Here is a 25,907-nt window from a genome sequence, read left to right as displayed (position 1 = left end):
GAATTGCAGGAGAAACTAAAAGAGGTGGAAGAAGAAAAAATAAGCTGAAAAGAGAAATTTAAGTGGTTGGAGCAGAGAATACTAGGCGGTAGTGACTAACCAATGACATGTATGTGTTGAGTGTAGTATTTTATCTTTATGTTTTTCGTGTATTGTATTTTCATTTGTTGTACTGAATTTAAATTATGTTAAATTGCTATATTTTTGTTTATGTTGTAGTATTAAAATAACGAAGAACCAAAGAAATAATAATATAATGCATATATAATGTAAACAATAAAAATAATTTTCATTATTTACTGATTGTCATATGTACATAAAATTAAAAAAAATCAATGTGTCCCACATCCTTTATGCTTTAAAGTAGCCGCTGGCCTCAGGCGCATCCCATCCCGCCCGGAAACACTATCAGGATCATCCTCATCACGGCGCTTTTTTATTGGAGGATGATCTGCAACATGATTGTTAGTAAAGCTGACAGGCTCAGTAGAAGGGGTCGTCGGTGAAACAGTAACCTACAGAATAATGACACATATTAGTATATGAAATATATAATCGTAAAGTAAGGGTTGATTGCATAAAAATAATTAAAATATCTTACCACGGTCGCAGCGAGCTCCTGAATATACTCATCCATCTCAGGTATGTGAGTGTCGCACTTAATGGCTTCTGCGACGGGCGAGGATGATGGCTTCAATAAACAATTCTTTAGATATGTATGACTAATCACTGAGATAAACACAAAAATTAAGTAATAGTAATACAGACTAACCAAATCCTATGGAAGATCCTCAGCATCCCCCGGTGGTGAGCCATAACTAAGTCGGTGTCCACTATCCACATCTCGTACAAGACGAGCATCGGCAACCGTCGATGCCTATGGAAGGTCAGGATAATACGCATCCCAGTCTTGTGAGGTAAAGTCCGTGCACGTGATCAACAATGGAGCTGACGGGGTCATCTGTGAAGTCCTTGGAGTAAGCCCTAGGCTAAATGACGGGATATCGCTAGGATCAGGGGGGTCACTCGGCTGATCAACTCCAACATACTCAACATGTGGACCACATCCTAGCTATAAGCACGTCGCTGTAGGGCGTCCAAATGAACTATCACGTAAAAACAGGAACCGCAAATATACTCAACATATATAAATCCAAGCCAAGTAAACTTAAGTATAGAATTACTTGCGCGTCCTCCAGCAAATCTAACAAATCTCTGCAATACGGGATATTATGTTGAGCCTTATACTTGCGTCCGTATCCCCGGCTCTCAACCCACCTCCTAGCCAAAGGGAGAAACGGTGGAGGTGGTGCATCCTGAGCTATGGGTGGTAGAGGTGGTTGCAACTACATGAACCGCTCCCAGGCCCAAACCTAATATACAGTTTGGACGTAAAATTTAAGGTATATCTATATGATGTATGTGATAATGCAGAGAGTATTTGTCTATGTTTTCACTTGCAGCAGCGGCATAAATCCTGCAATGTCTCGCTGGGTGCCCATGCATGCACGACACATCTGCCGGTACAAGTAACCAAGAATAGCAGCACCCCAGCTGTACTGAGGTAAATCATCTAGCAGCTCAAGATGATGAAGAAATCTCAAACTGACTAGGTTTCCCGAAGTGTTCTAGAACAATTCGCCTCCAAACATAAACAACAACAATGACCTTGTGTACCACCTAATATGAAGCTCCGGTGTATCATGATCAATGTCATCATGGATGACCTCCAAATACTGGCGGACGGGCGTCAACGAAATACGACTAGCCCTAACTAAGACACCCTCATTCTCTGGCCGGAAACCAGTGAGCCGCTGCAAAATCTCCAAGTACTGAGCTCCCATATAATCTCTCATGCCTCGCGGTAAAGCAACAACAAGTCCATCAACCGGCAGCCCATAATGGACCTCCACGTCCTGCAGCGTGATAGTGGCATCGCCAATGGGCAAATAGAATATGTGCGTCTCTGGTTGCCACCGCTCTATCAAAGGCGTGGGCAATCACCAATCCAGCAGCTGACTGATCTCAATGATCTATAAAAGCACGTATCCTATAGGAGTCTGACTACACGGGGATGGAGCTGACATTCCTTAAGAAAGTCCCAGACATCATCTATCCTCCTAGAACGTAAAGTCTGGGCCAATAACTCCCCCTCCCATATGTAGGAAGACCTATGTTCGGCCTGTAGCTGTAGTAGATCTAGGGAGGCAGGTCCCAGATGCAAAGACGGAACCTCCATGATGACCACTGTAAATTGAACAAAGCTAATTACATTTTTTTTTTCCACTGCATAAATATATTGCAATACTTTGAATATTAAATTTTATTCGATATTTTTACTATATTTTTAATTAAGTTGATACATTTTCAATATTATACTTTTATTTTTTATACGTTACTTTAATATGTTAGTTTTATTATTTTATATGTTTGTTAGTTATTCACCTATTTTTTACTACACATAATTTAATTATTAAATATTCATATTTTGGTTCCGGACATAATATTTGAGGTCCAGTAGCACCAATGTATCCTGAATTCTTATGTTCATGACGAGAATTTTTTTCGATTATTGACTCAACTGGTCTGTTATTTTATATGTTAGTTTATTATTGTATATGTTAGTTTTATTATTTAATATGTTAGTTTATTAGTGTATGTCTTAATTTTATTATTTAATATGTTAGTTTATTATTGTATATGTTAGTTTTATTATTTTATATGTCAGTTTTATTATTTAATATGTTAGTTTATTATTGTATATGTTTGTTTGTTTATTATTGACTTATTTTTCACTATACTAAAATTAAATAATTAATTTTCATAACTAAATAAGATTTAATTATTAAATTATTATATTTTGGTTCCAGACACAATATTTGAGGCCCAGTAGTACCAATGTATCTTGAATTCTTATGTTGTTACGTTTGTTAACTATGGGAGATAATTTGTGTTTGAATATCAACTTTTTGACCTTTTTTGAGAATAAGAGGTACTTAAATGATTCATTTCTATAACTACAAGGATACTATGCTAAATGACACTACGTTTTACTATGCTAAAAAGTCACTATATTACAAATACGAACACTATATTAGGTCACAAGATACCATTACAGGGTTCTAAAGTAAAAATTTATCTATTTTACTAGTCTTTTAGCAAATTCATAATCGAAACCGAATAAAAATAACAAATCAATTTAATCACAAAACAATCACAAAATTACATATCCCAGTAAAAAGTAAGTAATTAATATTTTTTAACAACTAATAATAATTTCTCTATTTTACAAATTATTTTAGCACATTAATACTATAGTCTGGATAAAAAACAACAAATTAGTTAAATCGCAAAACAATCAAAAAATAACATAGAGCACATAAAAAATAACTAATATGCATTTTTTATACGAGTTTTATCAAAAACTAAATCGGAATACCTCAATTTAAAGTTTTAGGAAAGTCGAAGAATTTGTGATTTTGAGCCGAAACAACCAACAACGTCCGAGATAACTCCTTAGCTAGCACGTGGGACCGAGAATCTTTATTTACGTGGGACAAGTGAGCTCCACTCAAGCTTTTTGGTATTAAAAATGGAGGGGGGGAGGGACCGTCTATTTCTATTTTGGGGGAAGGGGAGAAGATGTTATATTTATATATATAACGTCTTTTGTTAAAACGCTATAGTATATTTTCTTGCTTTTTATAATTCAAATATAACGTCTTTTTAAAAGACGCTATACTTAATTGGCCAAACGACCGTTAAAGTATAGGTCTTTTAAAAAGACGCTATATATATTTTGGTAAATATTTTTTTATTGAGTTGTGTCCTAGATCGGTGGGTTATGAATATCTTGGTCTCCTTATATGGTTTTGGGCAATCCTCACCTTACAAGCTAGCTTTTGGGGTAGAGTTAGGCCCAAGGTTCATTTTTATCATGGTATCAGAGCCAGACCCATCCAAATTTATTGTTACCGATGTTGGTGCCCTATTTATATTGTCCACGCTCTAGTTGCAGGCTTGGGCGTGGGGGGGGTATTGAGTTGTGTCCCACATCGGTGAATTATGTGTATCTTGGTCTCTTTATATAGTCTTGGACAATCCTCACCTTACAAGCTAGCTTTTGGGGTTGAGTTAAGTCCAAGATCCATTCTTATCATCCCCACACATTTTGGTCATTTGAGTCAAAAGGAACAATATTTTGGTTCCGGACTCTTTCCTACAGCAACTCCCCAAATATGGTTTTAGATTTTTGCTATGGAGCTAAAGAAAACGTCGATTTAGAGAAAAATAATTCTCTTTTTTTTTTCTTTCTAATTCGAATGGTAGCGCCACCATGTGAATTTGGATATTGATCTTATGCCAGAAAAGAGATACTCCGCCAAATAGCCCTATGACTTAGAGGATTCAAATTTTTAAGTACTTCTAATTTATAAATATATTTAACTATAAAGGATGTAATTTATTGGTTTTTTGTGTAATTTCCCAGAATGTAAACTTCATCATCCGAATTCATACCGAAGATTATTTAAATGCGTGAACTCCTTGTAATTTGAAACTGTTTGGAAGAACGGTGTATTCACACTTGGTAATTGGTATAAGCAAAGTATTTGTGCAACAAACGAAACATGACTTGCATGATAATTCCGTAGTGTGAACACGGTGCCTCGTTTTGTCACTTTGTTCAAAGATCATAGACTTTGCCTGCCATGTGCAGATCTGCATATAGTTAACTACCGAGACGAATCTATTTTCATATGCTCCTTTTAATTAGATACATCCAGCCAGTGGGAGTTATTAGATCGAATCTCCTTAATTAAGCTCTGACAATATTTTCTTACAGTATTACCAAATTGTAACAACATCGTATGCCACGAACTTGAGATGAAAACACAAAGCAACATAATATACAATGCACTAGAGGGAAAAAATCTGTGTTGTCACATAGCCACTGTGCATTTACTCAGTTTTATATTTGTATGTAATGTATTACTAAAAAAAATCTATAACTTTCTTTATAAGTGTAACGATCCGGCCAGTTGTTTCGAGAGTTGAAGCCATGTTCTCCCATTTTCTGTTTCTTTTGTGTTCAACAGCTGTATTATGACTTATCGGGTTAGTTGGTCTCGGTCCAGAGTAATTTCAAAATAAATTGAGACACTTACTCTCTTAATTGAAAGCTTAAGTTGGAAAAATTGATCGGATGTTGGCTTATGTGTAAACGACCTCAGTTCGAATTTTGATGGTTTCGTTAGCTCCGTTAGATGATTTTGGACTTAAGAGCGCGTCCAGATTGTGTTTTGAAGGTTCGTAGGAAATTAGGCTTGAAATGCCGAAAGTTGGAATTTTAGGAAGTTTGACCAGGAGTGGACTTTTTGATATCGGGGTCGGATTGCATTTTCGGAAGTTGGGGTAGGTTCATGCCTTCATGGTGTCATTTATGACTTGTGTGCAAAATTTGAGGTCAATCGGACATGATTTGATAGGTTTTGACGTCGTTTGTAGAATTTAAAAATTTCAAAGTTTATTAGGCTTGAATTCGTGTGTAATTCGTGTTTTGATGTTATTTGAGGTGATTTGAGGATCCGACTAAGTTTGTATGATGTTTTGGGACTTGACGGTATGTTCGGTTGAGGTCCCGAGGGCCTCGAGTGAGTTTCGGGTGGTTAACAGATCATTTTTGGCCTTTGAGTGATAGCTGATGTCTGTTGCTATGTTCTTCCGGTTTCCTTATACACGATCACATGAGTTCATCTGTGATCGCGTAAGCTTATTTAGGGCAGAGATGATTTTGTTCTATGCGGTCGCAAAGTAAGGAACACGATAACGTAAATGTGCTAAGCTGTGCTTCGCGAACGCGAGGGTAAGGACGTGTTCGCGTAGAAGGATTTGAGAAGAGGAAGAGGTGAGGAAATTGCTCCACGCGATTGCGTGAATCTGGGTGCGATTGTGTAGGTCTCTGAGGCAGTAGTACGCGATCGCGTGGAGGTATCCGCGTTCGCGAAAGGTAAGCTGGGAGGCAGTCTGTTTTGTGCTTCGCGATCGCGAGACTATTTTCGCGATCGCGATGAAGGAAATCTGGGCTGACAGTATTAATTTAAAAAACGAGGGTTTGAACTCATTTTTCATATTTTGAGCTAGAGACCACGGATTTGGGCGATTCTTGAAGGAATTTTCATGGAATTGATTGGGGTAAGTGATTCTTACTTATTTTTGGTTAAATTCCATGATTATATCTTTAATTTTACCATCTAATTTGTGATTTGTGGTGAAAAATTGGGGAAGAAGATGAAGTGTTCTTGAGTTAGATTTTTAAGGTTTTAAATGAGATTTTGTTATCGGATTGGAGTAAATTTGGTATGGTTGGACTTGTGAGTGAATGTGCTTTCGGATTTTGTGACTTTTGTCGAATTTCGAGATGTGTGCCTGGGGGTGGGGTTTGAGACGATTTCGGATTTTTGGCTCTAATTTAGTAATCTTCTTGTGGAATTGATCCCTTTAGCCTATATTAATTGTATTGTACTAATTGTGGCTAGATTCGGGACATTCAAAGGCCGACTCATGAGGCAAAGGAGTTTTGGAGTAGCGTTTTGGCATGTAGGCATGCACCGTGGAAATTGTGACTTGGTCCGTCCCGTGAAACCGTAATTAGAATAACTTGTTATTAGCTACATATTTATCTCGGTGTTATAGAAATTAGACTGAAATCCATGTTATACATCATGCTTAGGCTATATGTTGTCACTGTTGGGACCTGCAGAGGTCATGTACTTGTTGAATTAACTGTTATTTGTTGTCTTGTACTCAGTCATGATTTTCTTGCATATCATACCTCCATCTCTTCTTGTACCTTATTGATATATGTTATTATCTCTGTTTGAGCTGATTTATATGATTTCTGAGAGCCCGAGAGACTGGAGAGGTTGGTGACTGAGATAGGGCCTGAGTGCATATATATATATATATATATATATATATATATATATATATATATATATATATATATATATATATATATATATATATATATATATATATATATATATATATATATATATATATATATATATATATATATATATATATATATATATATATATATATATATATATATATATATATATATATATATATATATATATATATATATATATATATATATATATATATATATATATATATATATATATATATATATATATATCGCAACGAGCCTTATGACTATTTATACATTATGGATCGGGTGGCACGCTGCAGCGATGTAGTGCTTGGGCTGAAAGAGTCCCTCCAGAGTCTGTACACCCCCAGTGAGCACATGTACCTATTGACTGTGAGTACTGAGGGCTGAGAGCCGAGTGATTGAGCTGTTAAGACGAGTGTGAGTACTGAGGGCTGAGAGCCGAGTGATTGAGCTGTTGAGACGAGTTGAGTGACTATTGCCCTGAGAGGTTGTACTTGCTTTCAGTTGTTGTTGCACTTAGTTACTATCTATCATTGTTGTGAAATTTCTGAAATATCCGGTTTACTTGAACTTGAAATTGTATAAAACTGATTTAACTTAAACTACCGGATTTGAAAGCATGTCTATTCTTTGCTGAAATTACGGAAAATGAACCACAACTGTGTAGCTCCTCACTATCTTTAATTCCTTATTTATTATTTTTACTTACTGAGTTGGATGTACTCATGTTATTCCCTGCACCTCGTGTGTAGATCCAGGTATTTCCGGACACGATGGACGTTGATCTCGTGCGTGGTTGAGTATCAGAGATTCACGAGGTAGCTGCCGGCGTTCGCAGTCCTTGTCTCTCATTTCTTGTTATCTTTTCTTTCCTGTATTAGCATTTTGACTGAGACTGTTGTAGACTTTGTTTTTAGACTGGCAGTTTAGATGCTCATGACTTAGTGTACTTCAATGTTGGGCTATTTTTCTGCACTTATGCTTTGGGTTTACCCCATTTTATGAAAAACTTCAGTTATTTTAAATGTCTTAATTTATTTCTGTCAAATGTTGAAAGTGTTTTGAAAATATCGGCTTGCCTAGTACCACGATAGATGCCATCACTACGGGTTAGGTTTTGGGTCGTGACAAGTTGGTATCAAAGCCTAGGTTACATAGGTCTCACGAGTCATGAGCATGTTTAGTAGTCTTACGGATTGCTTCGGAGACGTCTGTACTTATCTTCGAGAGGCTACCGAGCCCTTAGGAAACTTTACATCTTTGAATCCTTCTTGTGCAAATCTGTTGATTCTAGTAACTAAACTTTTGTTATTCTATTCTCTCACAAATGGTGAGGACACGTGCTACTTGGCAGGACGGACAACTACCAGTACCACCAGTCAGGGCCGTGAGAGGCCAAGGTCGCGGTAGAGGCCGTGGTAGGGGTAGAGGTGTAGTTCGTACGGTAGATAGGGCAGCAACTGCAAATCCACCAGGTTCTCCAATTCAGGATCAGGTCCCGGCTGTGGATTCGTCAGTGGGACTAGCTCAGGCACCAGTTATGCCTATTGTGATTCCAGGCCTTGACTTAGATTTTGATCGTGTGCACCAGTCTTGCCCAGGCGGTCTCTATTCCGTCCGCAACAACCACGTCTCAGGCCAGGGGAGGTATCAAACTTTCTTTCGCCCGCATACCAGAGCAGGTGATGCAGGGACTCCAGACATCGGGGGCACTACTAGCCCAGCCGATGGCAACTACTCAGGCCCATGTGGTTCTTGCTATGGCTAATGATGAGCAGCGGAGACTAGAGAGGTTTGCTAGACTTCAACCTCCATCTTTCAGCGGGGCAGAGTCAGAGGATGCCCCGGGTTTCTTGGACAAATGTCATAGGATCCTCCATACAACAGGCATTCTGGAGACCAGTGGGGTCCCGTTCACTACTTTTCAGTTCACCAGAGCTGCCTTCACTTGGTGGGAGGCTTATGAGAGGTATAAGCTGGTTGGTGAAGCGCCACTTACATGGCAGGAGTTCTCAGTTCCTTTCTTGGAGAAGTATGTGTTGTAGTCTCACAGAGAGGAGCTACATAGATATTTCAAGCAGTTGCGTCAGGATGCTATGACTGTGACACAGTACGAGATAAGGCATTCAGAGTTGGACCATCATGCGGTTTGGCTAGTTCCTACTAATAGGGAGAGGATCAAGAGTTTCGTTGATGGCCTCACATTTCAGCTGTGGGTGCTTATGGCTAGAGAGAGGGTGTCTGGTGCTACTTTTGAGGAGGTTGTCGACATTTCTCGGGAGATAGAGTCGATCCGTCTCTAGGAGCGGGTTGAGAGGGAGGCCAAGATGTCTCATGGATTAGGTACTTTTGGTGGTGTTCCTTCTAGAGGTCAGTTCCACCACATCATGGGTCATCCCTATAGGCATGCTTAAACGGCTCGCCTAGTTCACCGTGGTGCATCATCTGGCCATGGTCCTCACGGTTCTAGCAGGGACACTCATCTCTCAGTGACCTTCCAGCTCATAGTTCGTCCCATGCTCCATCGGTTTAAGGCACATCTGTGCCTGGTTCTTCTACTAGTTATCCTAGTGCTCGATGTCCCTTCAGTCCCCACCACCAGTACCAGGGAGTTGCTACGAGTGTGGAGAGTTTGGTCATATCAAGAGACAGTGTTCCCGCCTAGTGGGAGGTCCAGCTCAGCAGAAGAGCCAACTTACGACTTCAGCGCCAGTTACTTCACCACCCTCCCAGTCAGCTCTAGGTGGAGCTCCGTCAGCTAGGGGTCGCCCTAGTGGGGGAGGCTGATCAGGTGGAGGTTAGGCCCGTTTCTATGCATCCCTGCCAGACCATATGCTATTGCTTCAGACACAGTAATCACAGGTATTGTCCTAGTATGTCACTGAGATACTTCTTTATTATTCATATGTATCCTTGTATTTTGGTCATTATCTGGACATGCCCCGTGAGTCTTTAGTTTTATCTATTCATATATCTACGCCGGTGGGCCATACCATTATTGTAGACCGTGTGTATAGGTTGTGTGTAGTGACTATCGGGGTATTGGAGACTAGAGTTGATCTTTTGCTGCTTAGTATGGCCAATTTTGACGTGATATTGGGTATGGATTGACTGTCTCCATGTCATGCTATTTTGGACTATCACGCTAAGACTGTGATGTTGGCTATGTCGGGGTTTCCACGGATTGAGTGGTGAGGTTCTTTAGACTATGTTCTTAGTAGAGTGATTTCATACTTGAAGGCCCAGCGGATGGTTGGGAATGGTTGTTTATCTTATTTGGCCTTTGTGAGGGATGTTAGTGCTGAGACCCCTACTATTGATTTTGTTCCGGTGGTGCAACATTATCCGAATGTGTTTCCTGCAGACCTGCCAGGCATGCCACCCAATAGAGATATTGACTTTGGTATTGACTTGGTGCCGGGCACTCAGCCTGTTTCTATTCCTCCGTACCGTATGGCACCGACTGAGTTAAAGAAGTTGAAGGAGCAACTTCAGGAGCTCTTTGAGAAGGGGTTTATTAGACCTAGTGTTTCACAGTGGGGTGCACCGGTCCTGTTTATGAAAAAAAGGATGGTTCTATGAGGATGTACATTGATTAAAGGTAGTTGAACAAAGTCACAATCAAGAAAAGTATCTTTTGCTGCATATTAATGATCTATTTTGCTAGCTTCAGGGAGCGAGGGCATTCTTCACGATTGATTTGAGGTTAGGGTATCACCAGTTGAAGATTCGGGACTCGGACATTCTTAAGACAGCTTTCAGGACCTGTTATGGTCATTATGAGTTCCTTGTGATATCTTTTGGGCTGACCAACGCCCCATCATTGTTCATGCATCTAATGAACATTGTATTCCAGCCTTACCTCGACTCGTTTGTTATTGTATTCATTGATGATATCAGGGTGTACTCTCGTAGCGAGGAGGAGCATGCCCAATATTTGCGGATTGTGTTGCAACGGTTGAGGGAGGAGAGGCTTTATGCCAAGTTCTCCAAATGTGAGTTTTGTCTCAATTTAGTGGCGTTCTTGGGGCACATGGTGTCCAGTGAGGGTATTCAGGTGGATCCGAAGAAAATAGAGGTGGTTCAGAGTTGGCACAGACTGTCTTCAACTACAGAGATTCAGAGTTTCTTGGTTTGGCTGGTTATTACTGTTAGTTCGTGCAGGGTATCTTGTGTATTGCATCGCCCTTGGCCAAATTGACCCAAAAGGGCGCTCCTTTAAGGTGGTCAGATGAGTGTAAGGCGAGCTTTCAGAGCTTTCAAAAGCTCAAGACTACCTTGACCACAACCCAGTTCTAGTTCTACAAGCAGGTTTTGGTTCTTATACAATATATTGTGATGCTTCTCGAATTGGTATTGGGTGTGTTTTGATGCAGAATAGTAGAGTGATTGCTTATGCTTCACGTCAGCTGAAGCCCCATGAGAAGAACTACCCTGTTCATGATTTGGAGTTGGTTGACATTGTTCGTGCATTTAAGATTTGGAGGCACAATCTCTATGGTGTGTCGTGTGAGGTATTTACTGATCATAGCAGCCTCCAACACTTGTTCAAATAGAAGAATCTCAATTTGAGGCAGCGAAGATGGATAGAGCTGCTAAATGACTATGATATTACTATTCTATATCATCCGGAAAAGGCCAATGTGGTGGCCATTGCCTTGAGTTGGAATGCAGTGAGTATGGACAGTCTTGAATTCATTCCTATTGGGAAGAGACCACTTGCAGTTGATGTTCAGGCTTTGGCCAACCAGTTCGTGAAATTGGGTCTTTCGGAGCCCAATAGGGTTCTAGCTTGTGTGGTTTCTCGGTCTTCCTTATTTGATCGCATCAGAGAGCGCCAGTATGATGACCCTCATTTTCTTGTCCTCAAGGACAAGGTTCAGCACGATGATGCCAGAGATGTGTTATCGGTGATGATGGGGTGTTGAGGATGTAGGGCCAGATATGTGTGCCCAATGTAGATGGGCTACGGGAGTTGATTCTTGAGGAGGCCCACAGCTCGCGGTATTCCATCCATCCAGGTGCCGTGAATATGTACTAGGATTTGAGACAACACTATTGGTGGAGGAGAATGAAGAAGGATATAATTGGGTTTGTAGCTCAGTGTCTCAACTGTCAGCAGGTAAAATATGAGCATCAGAGACCGGGCGGGTTGCTTCAGAAGATAGAGATTCCAGAGTGGGATGGATCACCATGGATTTCATAGTTGGGCTCCCCCGGACTTCGAGGAAATTCGATGCCATTTAGGTGATTGTGGATCGGCTGATCAAGTCCGCACACTTCATTCCTATGAGTACTACCTATTCTTTAGATCAGTTGGCTGAGATTTATAGCAGAGAGATTGTTCGCCTGCATGGTGTGCCAGTTTCCATCATTTCAGATAGAGGCACTCAGTTCACATCGCAGTTTTGGAGGGTCGTGCAACGAGAGTTGGGCACTCAAGTTGAGTTGAGCACAACATTTCACCCTTAGATGGACGGGCAGTCCGAGCGCACTATTCAGATATTGGAGCACATGCTATGTGCTTGTGTCATTAATTTTGGTGGTTCATGGGACCAGTTTCTGCCGCTCACGGAGTTTGCTTACAAAAATAGTTATCAGTCGAGTATTCAGATGGCTCTGTATGAAGATTTATATGAAAGGTGGTGTAGATATCAGGTGGTTTGGTTTGAGCCGGGCGAGGCTAGGCTATTAGGTACTGACTTGGTTCAGGATGCTTTGGACAATGTTAAATTGATTCAGGAGCGCCTTCGCACAGCGCAATTGAGACAAAAGAGTTATGCCTACATGAAGGTTCGTGATGTGTCTTACATGGTTAAGGAGAAGGTTCTGCTGAAGGTTTCACCTATGAAGGGTGTTATGAGGTTCGGGAAGAAGGCAAAGTTGAGCCCTCGGTTCATTGGGCCTTTTGAGGTACTTTATAGGAATGAGGAGGTGGCTTACAAGCTCGCCTTGCCACCTAGCTTGTCGAGTGTACATCCAGTATTTCATGTTTCTATGCTCCAGAAGTATATCGGCGATCCGTCTCATGTCTTGGATTTTAGCACGGTTCATTTGGATGGTGACTTGACTTATGATGTGGATCTAGCGGCAATTTTGGGACGACAGGTTTGAAAGTTGAGGTCAAAGGATATAGCTTCAGTGAAAGTGCAGTGAAGAGGTCATCCCGTGGAGGAGGCTATTTGGGAGACTGAGCGGGAGATGTGGAGCAGATATCCACACCTATTTATAACTCTAGGTATGTTTTTAGACCCATCTGAGGACGAAGGTTTGTTTAAGAGGGGGAGGATGTAACGACCCGGCCGGTCGTTTCGAGAGTTGTAGCCCTGTTCCCATATTTTCTACTTCTTTTGTATTCTATAACTGTATTATGACTTATCGGGTTAGTTGGTTCAGACCGGAGTGATTTCAGAATAAATTGAGACACTTAGTCTCTTAATTGAAAGCTTAAGTTAAAAAAGTTGATCGGATGTTGACTTATGTATAAACGACCTCGGATTTGAATTTTGATGGTTTCTTTAGCTCTGTTAGGTGATTTTGGAATTAGAAGCACGTATGGATTGTATTTTGGAGGTCCGTAGGAGAATTAGGCTTGGAATGCCGAAAGTTGGAATTTTGGGAAGTCCGACCAGGAGTGGACTTTTCGATATCGGGGTCGGATTGGATTTTTAGAAGTTGGACTAGGTTCGTAAGTGTCATTTATGACTTGTGTGCAAAATTTGAGGTCAATCGGACGTGATTTGATAGGTTTGACGTCATTTGTAGAATTTGGAAATTTCAACGTTCATTAGGCTTGAACCCATGTGTAATTTGTGTTTTTGATGTTGTTTGAATTGATTAGAGGATATGACTAAGTTTATATGATGTTTTGGGACTTGACGGTATATTTTGTTGAGGTCCTTGCGGCCTCAGGTGAGTTTCAGGTGGTTAATGGATCATTTTTGGCCTTTGAGTGATAGCTGATGTCTGCTGGTGTGTTCTTCTGGTTTCCTTGTACTCGATCGCATGAGTTTATCTGTGATAGTGTAAGCTTATTTGGGGCATATGTGATTTTGTTCTATGCGGTCGTGGAGTAAGGAACGTGATCACGTAAGTGTGCTAAGCTGTGCTTCACGAATGCGAGGCTAAGGGCGAGTTCGAGTAGAAGGATTTGAGCAGAGGAAGAGGTCAGTTAATTGCTCTACGCGATCGCGTGAAGCTAGGTGTGATCGCGTAGGTCTCTGAGGCAGTAGTACGCGATCGCGTGGAGGTATCCGTGTTCGCGAAAGGTAAGCTGGGAGGTAGTCTGTTTTGTGCTTCGCGATCGGTAGGCTATTTCCACGATCGCGATGAAGGAAATATGGCAGACAGTATTAATTTAAAAAATGAGGCTTTGAAATTTTTCATATTTTGAGATAGAGACCACAGATTTGGGCAATTCTTGAAGGGATTTTCGTGGAGCTGATTGGGGTAAGAGATTCTTACTTGGTTTTGGTTAAATCCCATAATATATCTTTAATTTTATCATCTAATCTGTGATTTAGGATAAAAAATTGGGGAAGAAGATGAAGTGTTCTTGAGTTAGATTTTCGAGGTTTTGAATGAGATTTTGTTATCAGATTGGTGTAAATTTGGTATGGTTAGACTTGTGAGTGAATGAGCTTTCGGGTTTTATGACTTTTGTCGGATTTTAATACGTGGGTCTGGGGGCCGGGTTTGAGCTGATTTTAGATTTTTTGCTCTAATTTAGTAGTTTTCTTGTGGAATTGATCCCTTTAGCACATATTAATTGTATTCTACTACATGTGGATAGATTCGAGACATTCGGAGGCCGACTCGCGAGGCAAAGACATTTTGGAGTAGTGTTTTGCTCGGATTGAGGTAAGTAACAATTATAAATCTGATCTTGAGGGTATGTAACCCCGAATGTTGTGCTATGCGATTATTTGGAGGTGACACACATGCTAAATGATAGGCGTGTGGGCGTGCACCATGGGAATTGTGACTTGGTCCATCCCGTGGAACCGTAAATTGGAATAACTTGTTATTAGCTACATGTTTCTCTTAGTGTTATAGAAATTGGACTGAAATCCATGTTAGAAATCATGCTTAGGCTATATGTTGTCACTATTGGGACCCGCAGAGGTCATGTACTTGTTGAAATAACTGCTATTTGATGTCTTGTACTCAATCATGATTTTCTTGCTTATCATACCTCCATATCTTCTTGTTCCTTATTGATACATGTTATTATCTCGGTTTGGGCTGATTTATATAATTTCTCAGAGCCTGAGATACTGGAGAGATTGGTCACTGAGATAGGGCCTGAGTGCCGAGTTGTGAGCTATGTGTGTATATATGGATCGGGTTGCATGTCGCAACGAGCCTGAGGGCTGTATGTATATGGATCGGGTTGCATGCCGCAACGAGACTTAGGGCTATATATATATGGATTTGCGGCAGCAACGAGTCTTGTGGCTATTTATACATTATGGATCGGGCTGCACGCCACAATGATATAGCGGTTGGGCTGAAGGAGCCCCTCCGGAGACCCCAGTGAGTGCATGTACCTATTGAGTGTGAGTATTGAGCACTGAGTGTCGAGTGATTGAGCTGTTGAGATGAGTTGAGTGACTGTTGCCCTGAGAGACTGTACTTGCTTTCAATTGTTGTTGCACTTAGTTGCTATCTATAGTTGTTGTGAAATTTATGAAAGATTTTTATATCCGACCTACTTGAACTTGAAACTGTATAAAACTAATTTGACTTAAACTGCCGGATTTGAAACCATGTCTATTCTTTAATGAAATTACGAAAAATGAACCATAACTGTGTAGCTTGTCACTATCTTCAGTTCCTTATTTATTATTGTTACCTACTTAGTTGGATGTACTCACGTTACTCCCTGCACCTCGTGTGTAGATCCAGGTGTTTCCAAACATGGTGAACGTTAATCTCGTGAGTGGTTGAGTATTGGAGATTCACGAGGTAGCTGCCGGCAATCGCAGTCCTTGTCTCTCCTTTCTTGTTGTCTTTTCTTTCATGTATTCGCATTTTGACTGAGACTGTTGTAGACTCTACTTTTAGACTGGTTGTTTAGATGCTCTGACTTAGTGAAAACCCAATGTCGGGCTATTTTTCGCACTTATGCTTTGGGTTTACCCCGTTTTTAAAACTTCGGTTATTTTAAATGTCTTAATTCATTTATGTTAAACAATGAAAGTGATTTGAAAATGTTGGCTTGCCTATTACCATGATAGACGCCATCACGACGGGTTAGATTTTGGGTCGTGACAATAAGCTGCTCCCTCGTTTCTCTTTTACTAGCCCCTTATACTAAAATTAATTAATTTTTTACTTGTCCATTTTAACAAATCAAGAAATATTTATTATCTTCATCGATATTACCTTTAGTATTAAGTACCCGGCCACACTTTCCAAATTTACTTGAATTACAACTTTAATAACTATCTGTAAGAATAATTTAGTGAAAATCCTTTGTTTACCGTGAAAATGGTAACAACAATTAAATTTGTAAATGGGATTCTAAAAATACGTGATCTATTTTTATACTAGTTGTTTAGAGAAGTTGATGCTAAGAGTATGAAGTTTACCGAAAAGATACAAGCTAAAACGGGACAGTAACCAATTCGGGAGACTTGCTGCCCGAGCTTCGGACTGGTCAAGGAAGGACCTCGGGGTCGATATCCGGCTCGATCTCGAGCTATCGGGGGTAGTCGGAAATGGGATAACAGTTAAGATATGATTGAACAAGGCTCTTTATGGCCTATATCAAGCAATAAATGAAGAATAAGTATGAAACTGATAAATGCCAAGAGTGGCCTCGAGCTAGTAAGAACGAGCGAGTTAGAGAGAAGAAAGAGAAAGAGATATTATTGATCTTGTGGTGAATAGTTCGAGCAACAGCCGCCCTTACAAAGTAGTGTGAGTTCCCTTTATATAGGAGGGAATCCGGTTATAGTACAACCTACATTAGTTGTAAAGTATGGATATGGGACGGCTAGAGGCGACGCTTCTTCAACATAGGCTCCGGATAGGCCGACTCTATCAGACTTAGCCGCGTGCCTTGGGAGTTTCCCCCTTTGCTCTAGCCTCGGTCTTTGTCTTCTTCGAGTCGGGCCTCGACGAGTCTCGAGGGAGGGGACTCGGTCGCAACTCCATGTCCTCGGGGTCTCGAGACATTCTTCCGAAGTGGCTTGATAGCGAGAAATTAAGTCCTCTGATTTCGCCGCACACATCCTTAATAAACAATTTCTTATGTGTCATGCCAATCAATAGAGGACTACTAGTAAAAGAGATAAGGATTATGATTTTGCAGTTAAATTTTTAGTTAATACCCCAAAATCATCCTAAACTATTATATTTTTGTCAGTTTCCTACTTAAACTATCCGGTGTCCTCAAAACCTCCTTGAACTATATCTCCCTAGTTACTAAAAACCCCTTCGTCGATTTTTTCTAGTTGTGTATGATGCACGCTCCCAATTAACTTTAAACTGTGAGTTTACAACACGTGGCTACTTAGTTAAGCATAATTTAATTATTATTTTACTTAATGATTTGAACTAATAATCAAAATGAAAAATGGGTAAAAGCATTTGTTCTTCCATCTCCTCCAACAATGGTTACCCTTTCTATCAATCTGGATTTTCACCATTAACCTTTGATTTTACTGTAGTTTTTTTCACACTAACCTTTGATTTCACTGTAGTTTTTGGTTTAGCCAGAGATTTGGGATTTAAAAAAGCTAGGTTTTGACAAGAAAGAGAAGTTATAGAGAAATAAATAAAGAAAAATGAAGAAGATAGGTAATTCCAGAAGAAATAAGAGAATGGAAAAGTTTCAAATGGAACCAATAAGGAGAAAGGAAGAAGAAAGGTAAAAAAAAAATGAAAAAAGTGGGTAAAAATAAAGAAAAAAAACATGGAATAAAAAGAAAATAGAAAGGAAAAATAAATTAAATATCTTAACACTAATTAGCCATTAGAAGTAGGCCAGGTAGGGCCATTTTATGGATAATTTCATTTTCCAGGTGTCTTTAAACGAGTTATTTCACATATTTTGTCAAAAAAGTAATGAGGGGTCTTTTAATAACTAAAGAGATATAGTTCAGGGGGATTACAGGGACACCGAATAGATTAAGTAGGAAACTGACAAAAACGTGATAATTAAGGGGGATTTTAGGGTATTAACTCGTTAAATTTCAGATTGATTTATCCCATGTTTGGTTAAGCATTAGCAATCTCAAAGTTGTTTATATTACAATTGTGATATTATTTTTATCCCACACTTCATGTGGGATAACAATCTCGAGATTAGTTATTCCTGGAATAAATACCAAAATAGTATGTTCCCCATCTCGAAGACTTTTCTTCCAGAGTACTTTAAGTACCCGTTTGTCCATAGATCTTTTTCCTTTTTTCTGGATTTTTTTTCAAAGACGTATTTGTCCATGAAGTTTTGTAAGTTTTTGAAATTTTTTCAAAAATGAGTTTTACAAAAAATTAAAAGGTGGCTTTAACTAAATTTTTTAAAATTTTAAAATTTCTTTTTCTCGTACACAAAACTGCAATATTTTTCCAAGTGAAATGAATGTCCAATCATAATTTCAAATTTCAAATTTCAAATTTCAAATACTATTTTTTAACTTAACTCCAAATAAAAAAATATTTTTTTATGTCCAAACGCCTACTAAGAAAGCCAAGGTTAACATTTGAGGAAAAAAATTCTCACGGTCTCAAGTGTAAACCAAACATGTTTTTCATATTATATCCAATGTATTTCATTTTTAATCCAATAAATTAAATATCTGCCAATAAAAATGTATAAACTAAATAATCTCATTATTATTAACCAAAATTTTATCATTATTAATCTCAAAATAACTTATTCATCAACCAAACAATCGCTTATCATCTATAAATTCCCTCACCCAGTAGACGGATATGATATGATAAAGATAAGTCAACTCTGAGCTTTGAACTTTGAACTTTGTTACTATTACATAACACCTATCACCAATTCTTAAAAGCAAGCAGAAGAAAACGACAGTTTCTTCCGTAAAGAAATGCAAATCTTTTTTCTATGTAAGGAAAAGCATCTGAGTGAAGCATATATTTAAATTTTAATAAATGAAGCAGGGAGGAAAGGAAATCGAAAAAGAAAAAAAACATGGATTACCAAGTTTCCAACTTTAAACGAAATTCAAGAATAACCTTAATTCATGAATTGAAATGACGTAAATTAAATTAAAACTTAAATTACAATGGATTTAAATTAATATATTAGCACATTAAATTGAGGTTTAGAGTCAAAAGAATAAAGAAACAATAAAACAAAAAAAATTGTATTAATTGGACCTCATTAATAATTTTAGTTATCATTTAAGTCACCCATAAACTAAGCTTAAGCCACACTATACTACACTGAGATTAAAATTTTACTCACATAGAATAAAGATTTATAAATAGTTATCAATTACAATATATTAAACATAAACAATAAATTTAAATTTTACTATTTATTAATTGACCCAATGTCCCAATCAAGTCGAGCCGAGCTAGCTGGGGGACCGAGCCACATTGCATCGAGCTAAATGCAAGAGAGCCAAACCCCAAGCGACTTTGACAATTCGCCTAACCCTAGCACTCACTGTTCTGACGCACTAAAGAATTTTTAAATTACTGCTTACTTATTGTCCTTAAATTTTATAGATTCGTGAGAAAAACACTGTTATTTGTGTTTACTCAAACACAGAAAATAGATTCATTACTGGCGTCATCTGTAACTTCATGATTGAACTATAGTTTAGTGATAATGGCTCATTTTCTAATTTAGTGAATTTCTTAGGGGTAACGTACTTTGGTACAAACATTAGATTTGAACAAATATTTTCCCTAGATCGGCTATGTGACTGATCACCCACATCCCAAGGGCCAAATGCTAGCATTTCTTTATTCTTTTGAGATTGTATGACCCGAAAAATGGATTTCGGTTTTGTACAATTAGGTTTGTTGAAAAATAAGGTTAATCATATCAATATCAATATTCAAGGTAGATCTAGTAGTTTATAAAATGTATAACATTAAAAAGGAAACTTGGGATAATAATGGAGCAATAATGACTTGAAAATATAAAGATTATAGCAATAACGGAAAATAAATGACTTTCAAATAGTAAATGAGATAAAGATAACCCGACAAGGGTGAGATTCTTAGAAGTCTTTCTGATAATGATGGATGGTGATAAACAATCGTAGATTCAGATTCTCATTGGAACGAGAGAGAGAGGAATAAAAGACGAAAAATGTAATGTCAAACTTTGTATCTATTCAATAAAGTGAGAATCTCGTACATAGAATGTTGATGAAATTCTTTACAAAAGGTCCCATGAATCTTCTAATCTACATCTTTTCCTATTTATATGGGCACATGCCACAAAACCCTAGATAGTACAACAAAGGATATTCTCTCGGGAATCTAAAATCTAAGACTGATTGCCGGTTCACAGTCTTAGATTCTCTCGTGATCATCTGCTGAGTCAACTTCTACCTCGGCGTCGCTTCGTCCTTCAACCTTAACCTCGACGTTTCGACGTCATCACGACACGTCACAACCATCAAAGGCTTTATTACCGTTGACTAAGTAAGATACATAAAATGAAGTTTTTGCCTATACATAGATAATGGTACAAAACTTTTAACACCTCAATGTTTCCCCATATATTTTTTTTAATAGAGATTAACCTAAATAGCCACTCATATAACCACTTAAACTAAAATAGCAAGTGAATGTATTATATATTTTTATTTCACGTATGATATGTATATAACTGTGTATAATCAGTATGTAATCCAAATATATCAATTAGAAAAATAAATAGTAAATTCGACCGGCTATTTTTGTAAGATCCCCTATTTTTATGGCTACGAGTTAATGAGGACCACTTGTCTCACTGGTATATACTTACTCGCACCTAGTGTTTACACTAAATCAAGCAGTTTAACCATGACGTTCACAATTGAAAATGCTAATGCATATCACTTAACCACATTTGAGTAAAAAGTAGACTACATCAGTGGCGAAGCCAGGAAATTCAAAAAGGGTGTTCAAATTTGAACACTCTTTGCAAGTGGACTATGCAAGGGTGAAAGTAATATTTTGCAAGTGGACTACATACAAGACATATGTTATGCATTCATTTTCTTGGTGTAAACACCGGGTCGAGAAAGTTTTTACCTGTCTCACTAATTACCCACCAAACTTTCACTACTCTGCAGAGCACTTATAAATATGCCATCCCTTGTTTAGTCCTCCCATTCCTCTTCTTGATGTAGCAAACTTCTCAAGGAAGTAGACACTAAAAACAAGAGCAGGAATAATAAGATGCCGCTAAAACTAGTGGTAGCTGTGTTTTTAGTGGCACTAATAGTGGTGAATACAGGAGCAGAGGATCCTTACAGATTCTTTGCATGGAATGTTACTTATGGCACCACTTATCCTCTTGGTGTTCCCCAACAGGTTGGTTGCTTTTTTCATGTTGTGTTCAAGTAATATGTGAAAAGATATATTGCGCTTTAATTTGATCATGGTTTATTTGTGATAAGCTTACAGTACCGTGTGTTTCTGTGTATAGGGTATTCTGATCAATGGCCAATTCCCTGGTCCTGACATTTACTCTCACCAACGAGAATATTATTATCAACGTCTTCAACGGCTTGGATGAACCTTTTCTTCTTTCTTGGTAATTTCCTTCCTTGAGAGGCAGATTCAGAATTTTAAACTTATGGGTTCCTATAACAATCTTAAGTTAATTATATGATAACTTGACCAACGAATTGTGTTCCAAGCTAAATATTCTTATACTTGTAATGAAATTTTTAATACAAATTAAATACAGAGTGTATGCAAAAGTAACTGGGGAACCCGTAATGTTTGCTCTATATGCGCTCCTGCAGTTTCATTATCTTTCTTTGTGTTCAGACAATCAGTTTTCGGGAGATAATATTTTGATAAACACATGCAGGAATGGAGTGCAAAATAGGAGAAACTCATACGAAGACGGAGTATGGGGAACGACGTGCCCAATACCACCGGGAAAAATTTCACATACATTTTGCAAATGAAGGATCAAATTGGGAGTTTTTACTACTTCCCTTCTCTTGCATTCCACAAAGCTGCAGGTGGTTTTGGAGGCATCAGGATCCTTAGCAGGCCCCAAATTCCTGTTCCTTTCCCTTAACCTGCTGCCGACTTTACTGTACTTATTGGTGATTGGTACAAGAAGAATCACACGGTACTGTTACTCTCGCTAACAGTTTAAGATTTATTTGTTAACAGTTTCCGCTATCAATATCATTTGGTTAATTAGCTCTAAAAAGTTATCGACTCATTTTTTTTTTCAAGTTACGAAAACATGTTTAACATAAACATTAGTATTTTACTGCAACTGAATAAAAAGTGAATACTCCCCTTTAACACTTCTCTAATGCATATGCACTTTATATACATATTTGCATGAGATTACACTTATTCTAAACCCATATAATCTAGCTTCTGAATTCACCTTAGCTTTGTCTTATTATATTACTCAACCCTTTATCATAGTGAGCTATAGGAGAACGATTTAGTACAAATCACGAGATCAGTGGTTCAGTGAGGGTGATAGGACCAGACTTCTAAGTTTTATCCATCCCAAGGTAGTCATCATATTAGTGAGTAATTTATTTGAGAAAACTTTGTGGAGAAAAAACTGTTCGCTGATAGTGGAAAATTGTGGAATGTGTGTTGCAAGTATTTTGTGAATGGAAGAATTTTTTTAATTCAAAAAGTGCATTTCTCCACCCAAAATTAGTTTACACGATGTCTAAAAATCAACCAAACAACTTTACCAAATAGTTTTTCTACATAAAGGTGAAATGGGTTTCATGAAGTAGATGTATAAAAACAACAATAATAACTATACTTCAATCTAAAACAAGTTAGGATCGACGATATGAATCCTCATTCCTTTTATTTAGCTCAACTCATATTATCATTATGATTACCAAAATAGAGTAAGAGTGTAGTAATAATAATAGTAGTAGTAGTATGGACAACAACCTAAATTTTTCTTTTTCATTATACCCTATCTTTAGCTAAGTCTTTATTGATTCCAAGGATTTGTCGGTCTTTCGAGATATCCTTTCATGTGATTTTAGGTCTACTTGCATCCACTTTTAACACTTTCCCTCACTATGGTTTCACATAAACTACGGACCGTTACATATACAGGTCTATGTAGGACATGACCAAACCATCTGAATTTTGAAATTTTTTAATTGTTCGTTATTGTATCGACAGCAACCTATAAACACCACGGAATTTACACTTTGTTGATGATTTGCTATGGTACTTACTGTTTAGTACTATTTAAACGTCCATTTATACAGGACTTGAAAGCAATTCTTGACAGCGGCTATGAGTTACCTTTTCCTAATGGGCATTCTTATCAATGGTCGTGGCCTTAATGGTGCTTTCTTCACAGTCGAGCAAGGTACAAGCCATTGCATTTCTTCTTATTAACAGAGTTCTGAAAAGAACATCACATAAATAATATTCTTCACCAAAACCACTCTCTATCTCACAATGAGTTTCTCTATGTATGAGTACTGAGTACAGGCAAAACTTATAGACTGAGGATATCCAATATTGGATTGGAAAGTTCACTCAACTTTCAGATCGACGGACACAACATGACATTGGTGGAAGTAGAAGGGACACACACCATGCAAACCACATATTCATTCCTTGATATTCATGTTGGACAATCCTACTCTGTCCTAATCACAGCTGACCAAGCACCTAAAGACTACTACATTGTTGTTTCGTCCCGTTTCTCATCTAAGGTTCTTACTACCACCGGTGTACTTCACTACAGCAACTCTAACAGCCCGGTCCCCGGCCCTCCCCCTGGTTGTCCAACCATCGAAAATGATTGGTCCCTTAACCAGGCTCGTTCTATCAGGTGTGACTTAATTGATTTCACCTCTTTACGATTTATATTTTTTTATTTTTGTGGGTTGATCGTATTTTCGATCTAACTTGGTACTCATTTTTTGTGTCTAGGACCAACTTGTCAACTAATGGACCAAGGCCAAACCTACAAGGTGTATACCACTATGGTATGATCAATATAACTAGAACTATAAGACTTGCCAACTCTGCTGGTCAGGTCAATGGGAAGCAGAGATATGCTGTCAACAGTGTGTCCTTTGTGCCCACTGATGATACTCCGTTGAAGCTTGCTGACTTTTTCAAGATTGGAGGATTCAGTGTGAGGAGCATAGCTGATGCCCCCACCGGTGGAGGAATTTACCTCGGCACATCTGTATTGGGTACTGACTACAGGGCATACATTGAGATTGTATTAGAGAACCGCGAGAGAATCATTCAGAGTTGGCACCTTGATGGCTACGCTTTTTGGGTAGTAGGGTAAGTTTATGAAGAAAAATAGTTGCTTTTACTATCTTTTATTTATTGAATTCTCTTAATGTTAATGCAGCATGGATGAAGGAGAATGGAGTCCTGCTAGTAGGGGTCAATACAACCTTCGCGATGCAGTTTCACGTTGCACCACTCAGGTAAGATTAGGAAGGAAAAAAAAAAAAAGAGGAAGAGACTTTGATGCTACTCTACCCCAACATTTATGAGATAGAAAACTAACATGAGAAATATTTGGAAAATGCAGGTGTATCCTATGTCATGGACTGCAATTTATGTGGCACTTGACAATGTGGGCATGTGGAATCTAAGGTCTGAGTTTTGGGCTCGACATTACCTAGGACAACAATTATACATGAGGGTTTACGCCACATCGACCTCTTTACGAGATGAATATCCTGTTCCAAAGAATGCTCTTCTATGTGGCAAGGTGGCAGGCCGGCGCACACGACCTCTTTAACCTAAGCTGAAAATCAAAGCGTTTCATAGCCAATAATTATTATTGTTGTTGTTTTGTTTTTTCATGGTGGATCAGGCAAAGTGAAAAAAATAAGATTTTAATTTGATTTATGATAGGATACTTGTATGTTGTTATAGGTAGACAGCCTCAGAGAGCAATGTCAGGATTAAGTCATAGTACTAGCTTCTGCTTATTACTGCTCCCATTAGTTTACCGCTTCTAGTTCAAACCACATTGCTCCAGGTCCAATTCATGATTTCATTCTCCTTTTCCACATAACATTGCCTAGTTTCGAATTAAAGCAAATAAATTGCTTTTTTTTTCTCCTATTTATGCGCAGGTATTCAATTTTTCTTTTAAAAAAAATCTTTATTTCATTAATATCTTTTCTTGACAAAAAGTTATGGTCAAACATATGCTTCACAGAGTAGTTGAAGTCAGAAAATTGAGAATACAAAAGAACATACGGCAAAACATTTCTATAACAATATTTTTTTATAACAAACATTTACTATAAAAGTCAAGTTCTTTTTGGAATTTATTTTTATATTATATTTGACCTAGCTATAATACCTTTTTATCTACAACAACAACAACAACCATCTTTAGAGCATTACATTTTTTGTCAAATTATTGTCCTCTATAATAACCATGTATAATCTCTAAGATTACCAATAATAAGTCTAAAAATTTTACCAAAAATTTTACAATTTTAATTACTACTTATAATAAAAAATATTATGTTAGAACATACTTTCGTAATTAAAGATTTCATTTAATTCCATTAAAAGATATGCTTGTATTATTTATCTCACTGCACAAACTTTTTCATAGTTTTGAAGAACCTCAACCTACTGCTACTTGGACTAAGATATAAGATTCAACTGTTAAACTCTTAGATTGTCTTCAAGCGAATGTGTCAGATGCCCTTTTGATGAAAGTTTGGACACAAATTTCCGTCAATTCAAGTGTTATACAACTAGTAAGAGATCGAAATCTATGAAACAA

General features: G+C 38.1%; 1 pseudogene; it reads left to right on the top strand.

The window, feature by feature from the left end:
* The first annotated feature begins 21,343 nt into the window (after positions 1 to 21,343).
* On the top strand, positions 21,344 to 24,899 carry LOC104222763 (L-ascorbate oxidase homolog; annotated as a pseudogene).
* The last annotated feature ends 1,008 nt before the right edge of the window (positions 24,900 to 25,907 follow it).

The sequence above is a fragment of the Nicotiana sylvestris genome, chromosome 10, assembly GCF_000393655.2.
Source record: "Nicotiana sylvestris chromosome 10, ASM39365v2, whole genome shotgun sequence".
In the NCBI taxonomy this organism is placed as follows: domain Eukaryota; kingdom Viridiplantae; phylum Streptophyta; class Magnoliopsida; order Solanales; family Solanaceae; genus Nicotiana; species Nicotiana sylvestris.
Note: the sequence above shows the minus strand (reverse complement) of the source record. Positions and strands in the feature narration are given on the sequence as shown.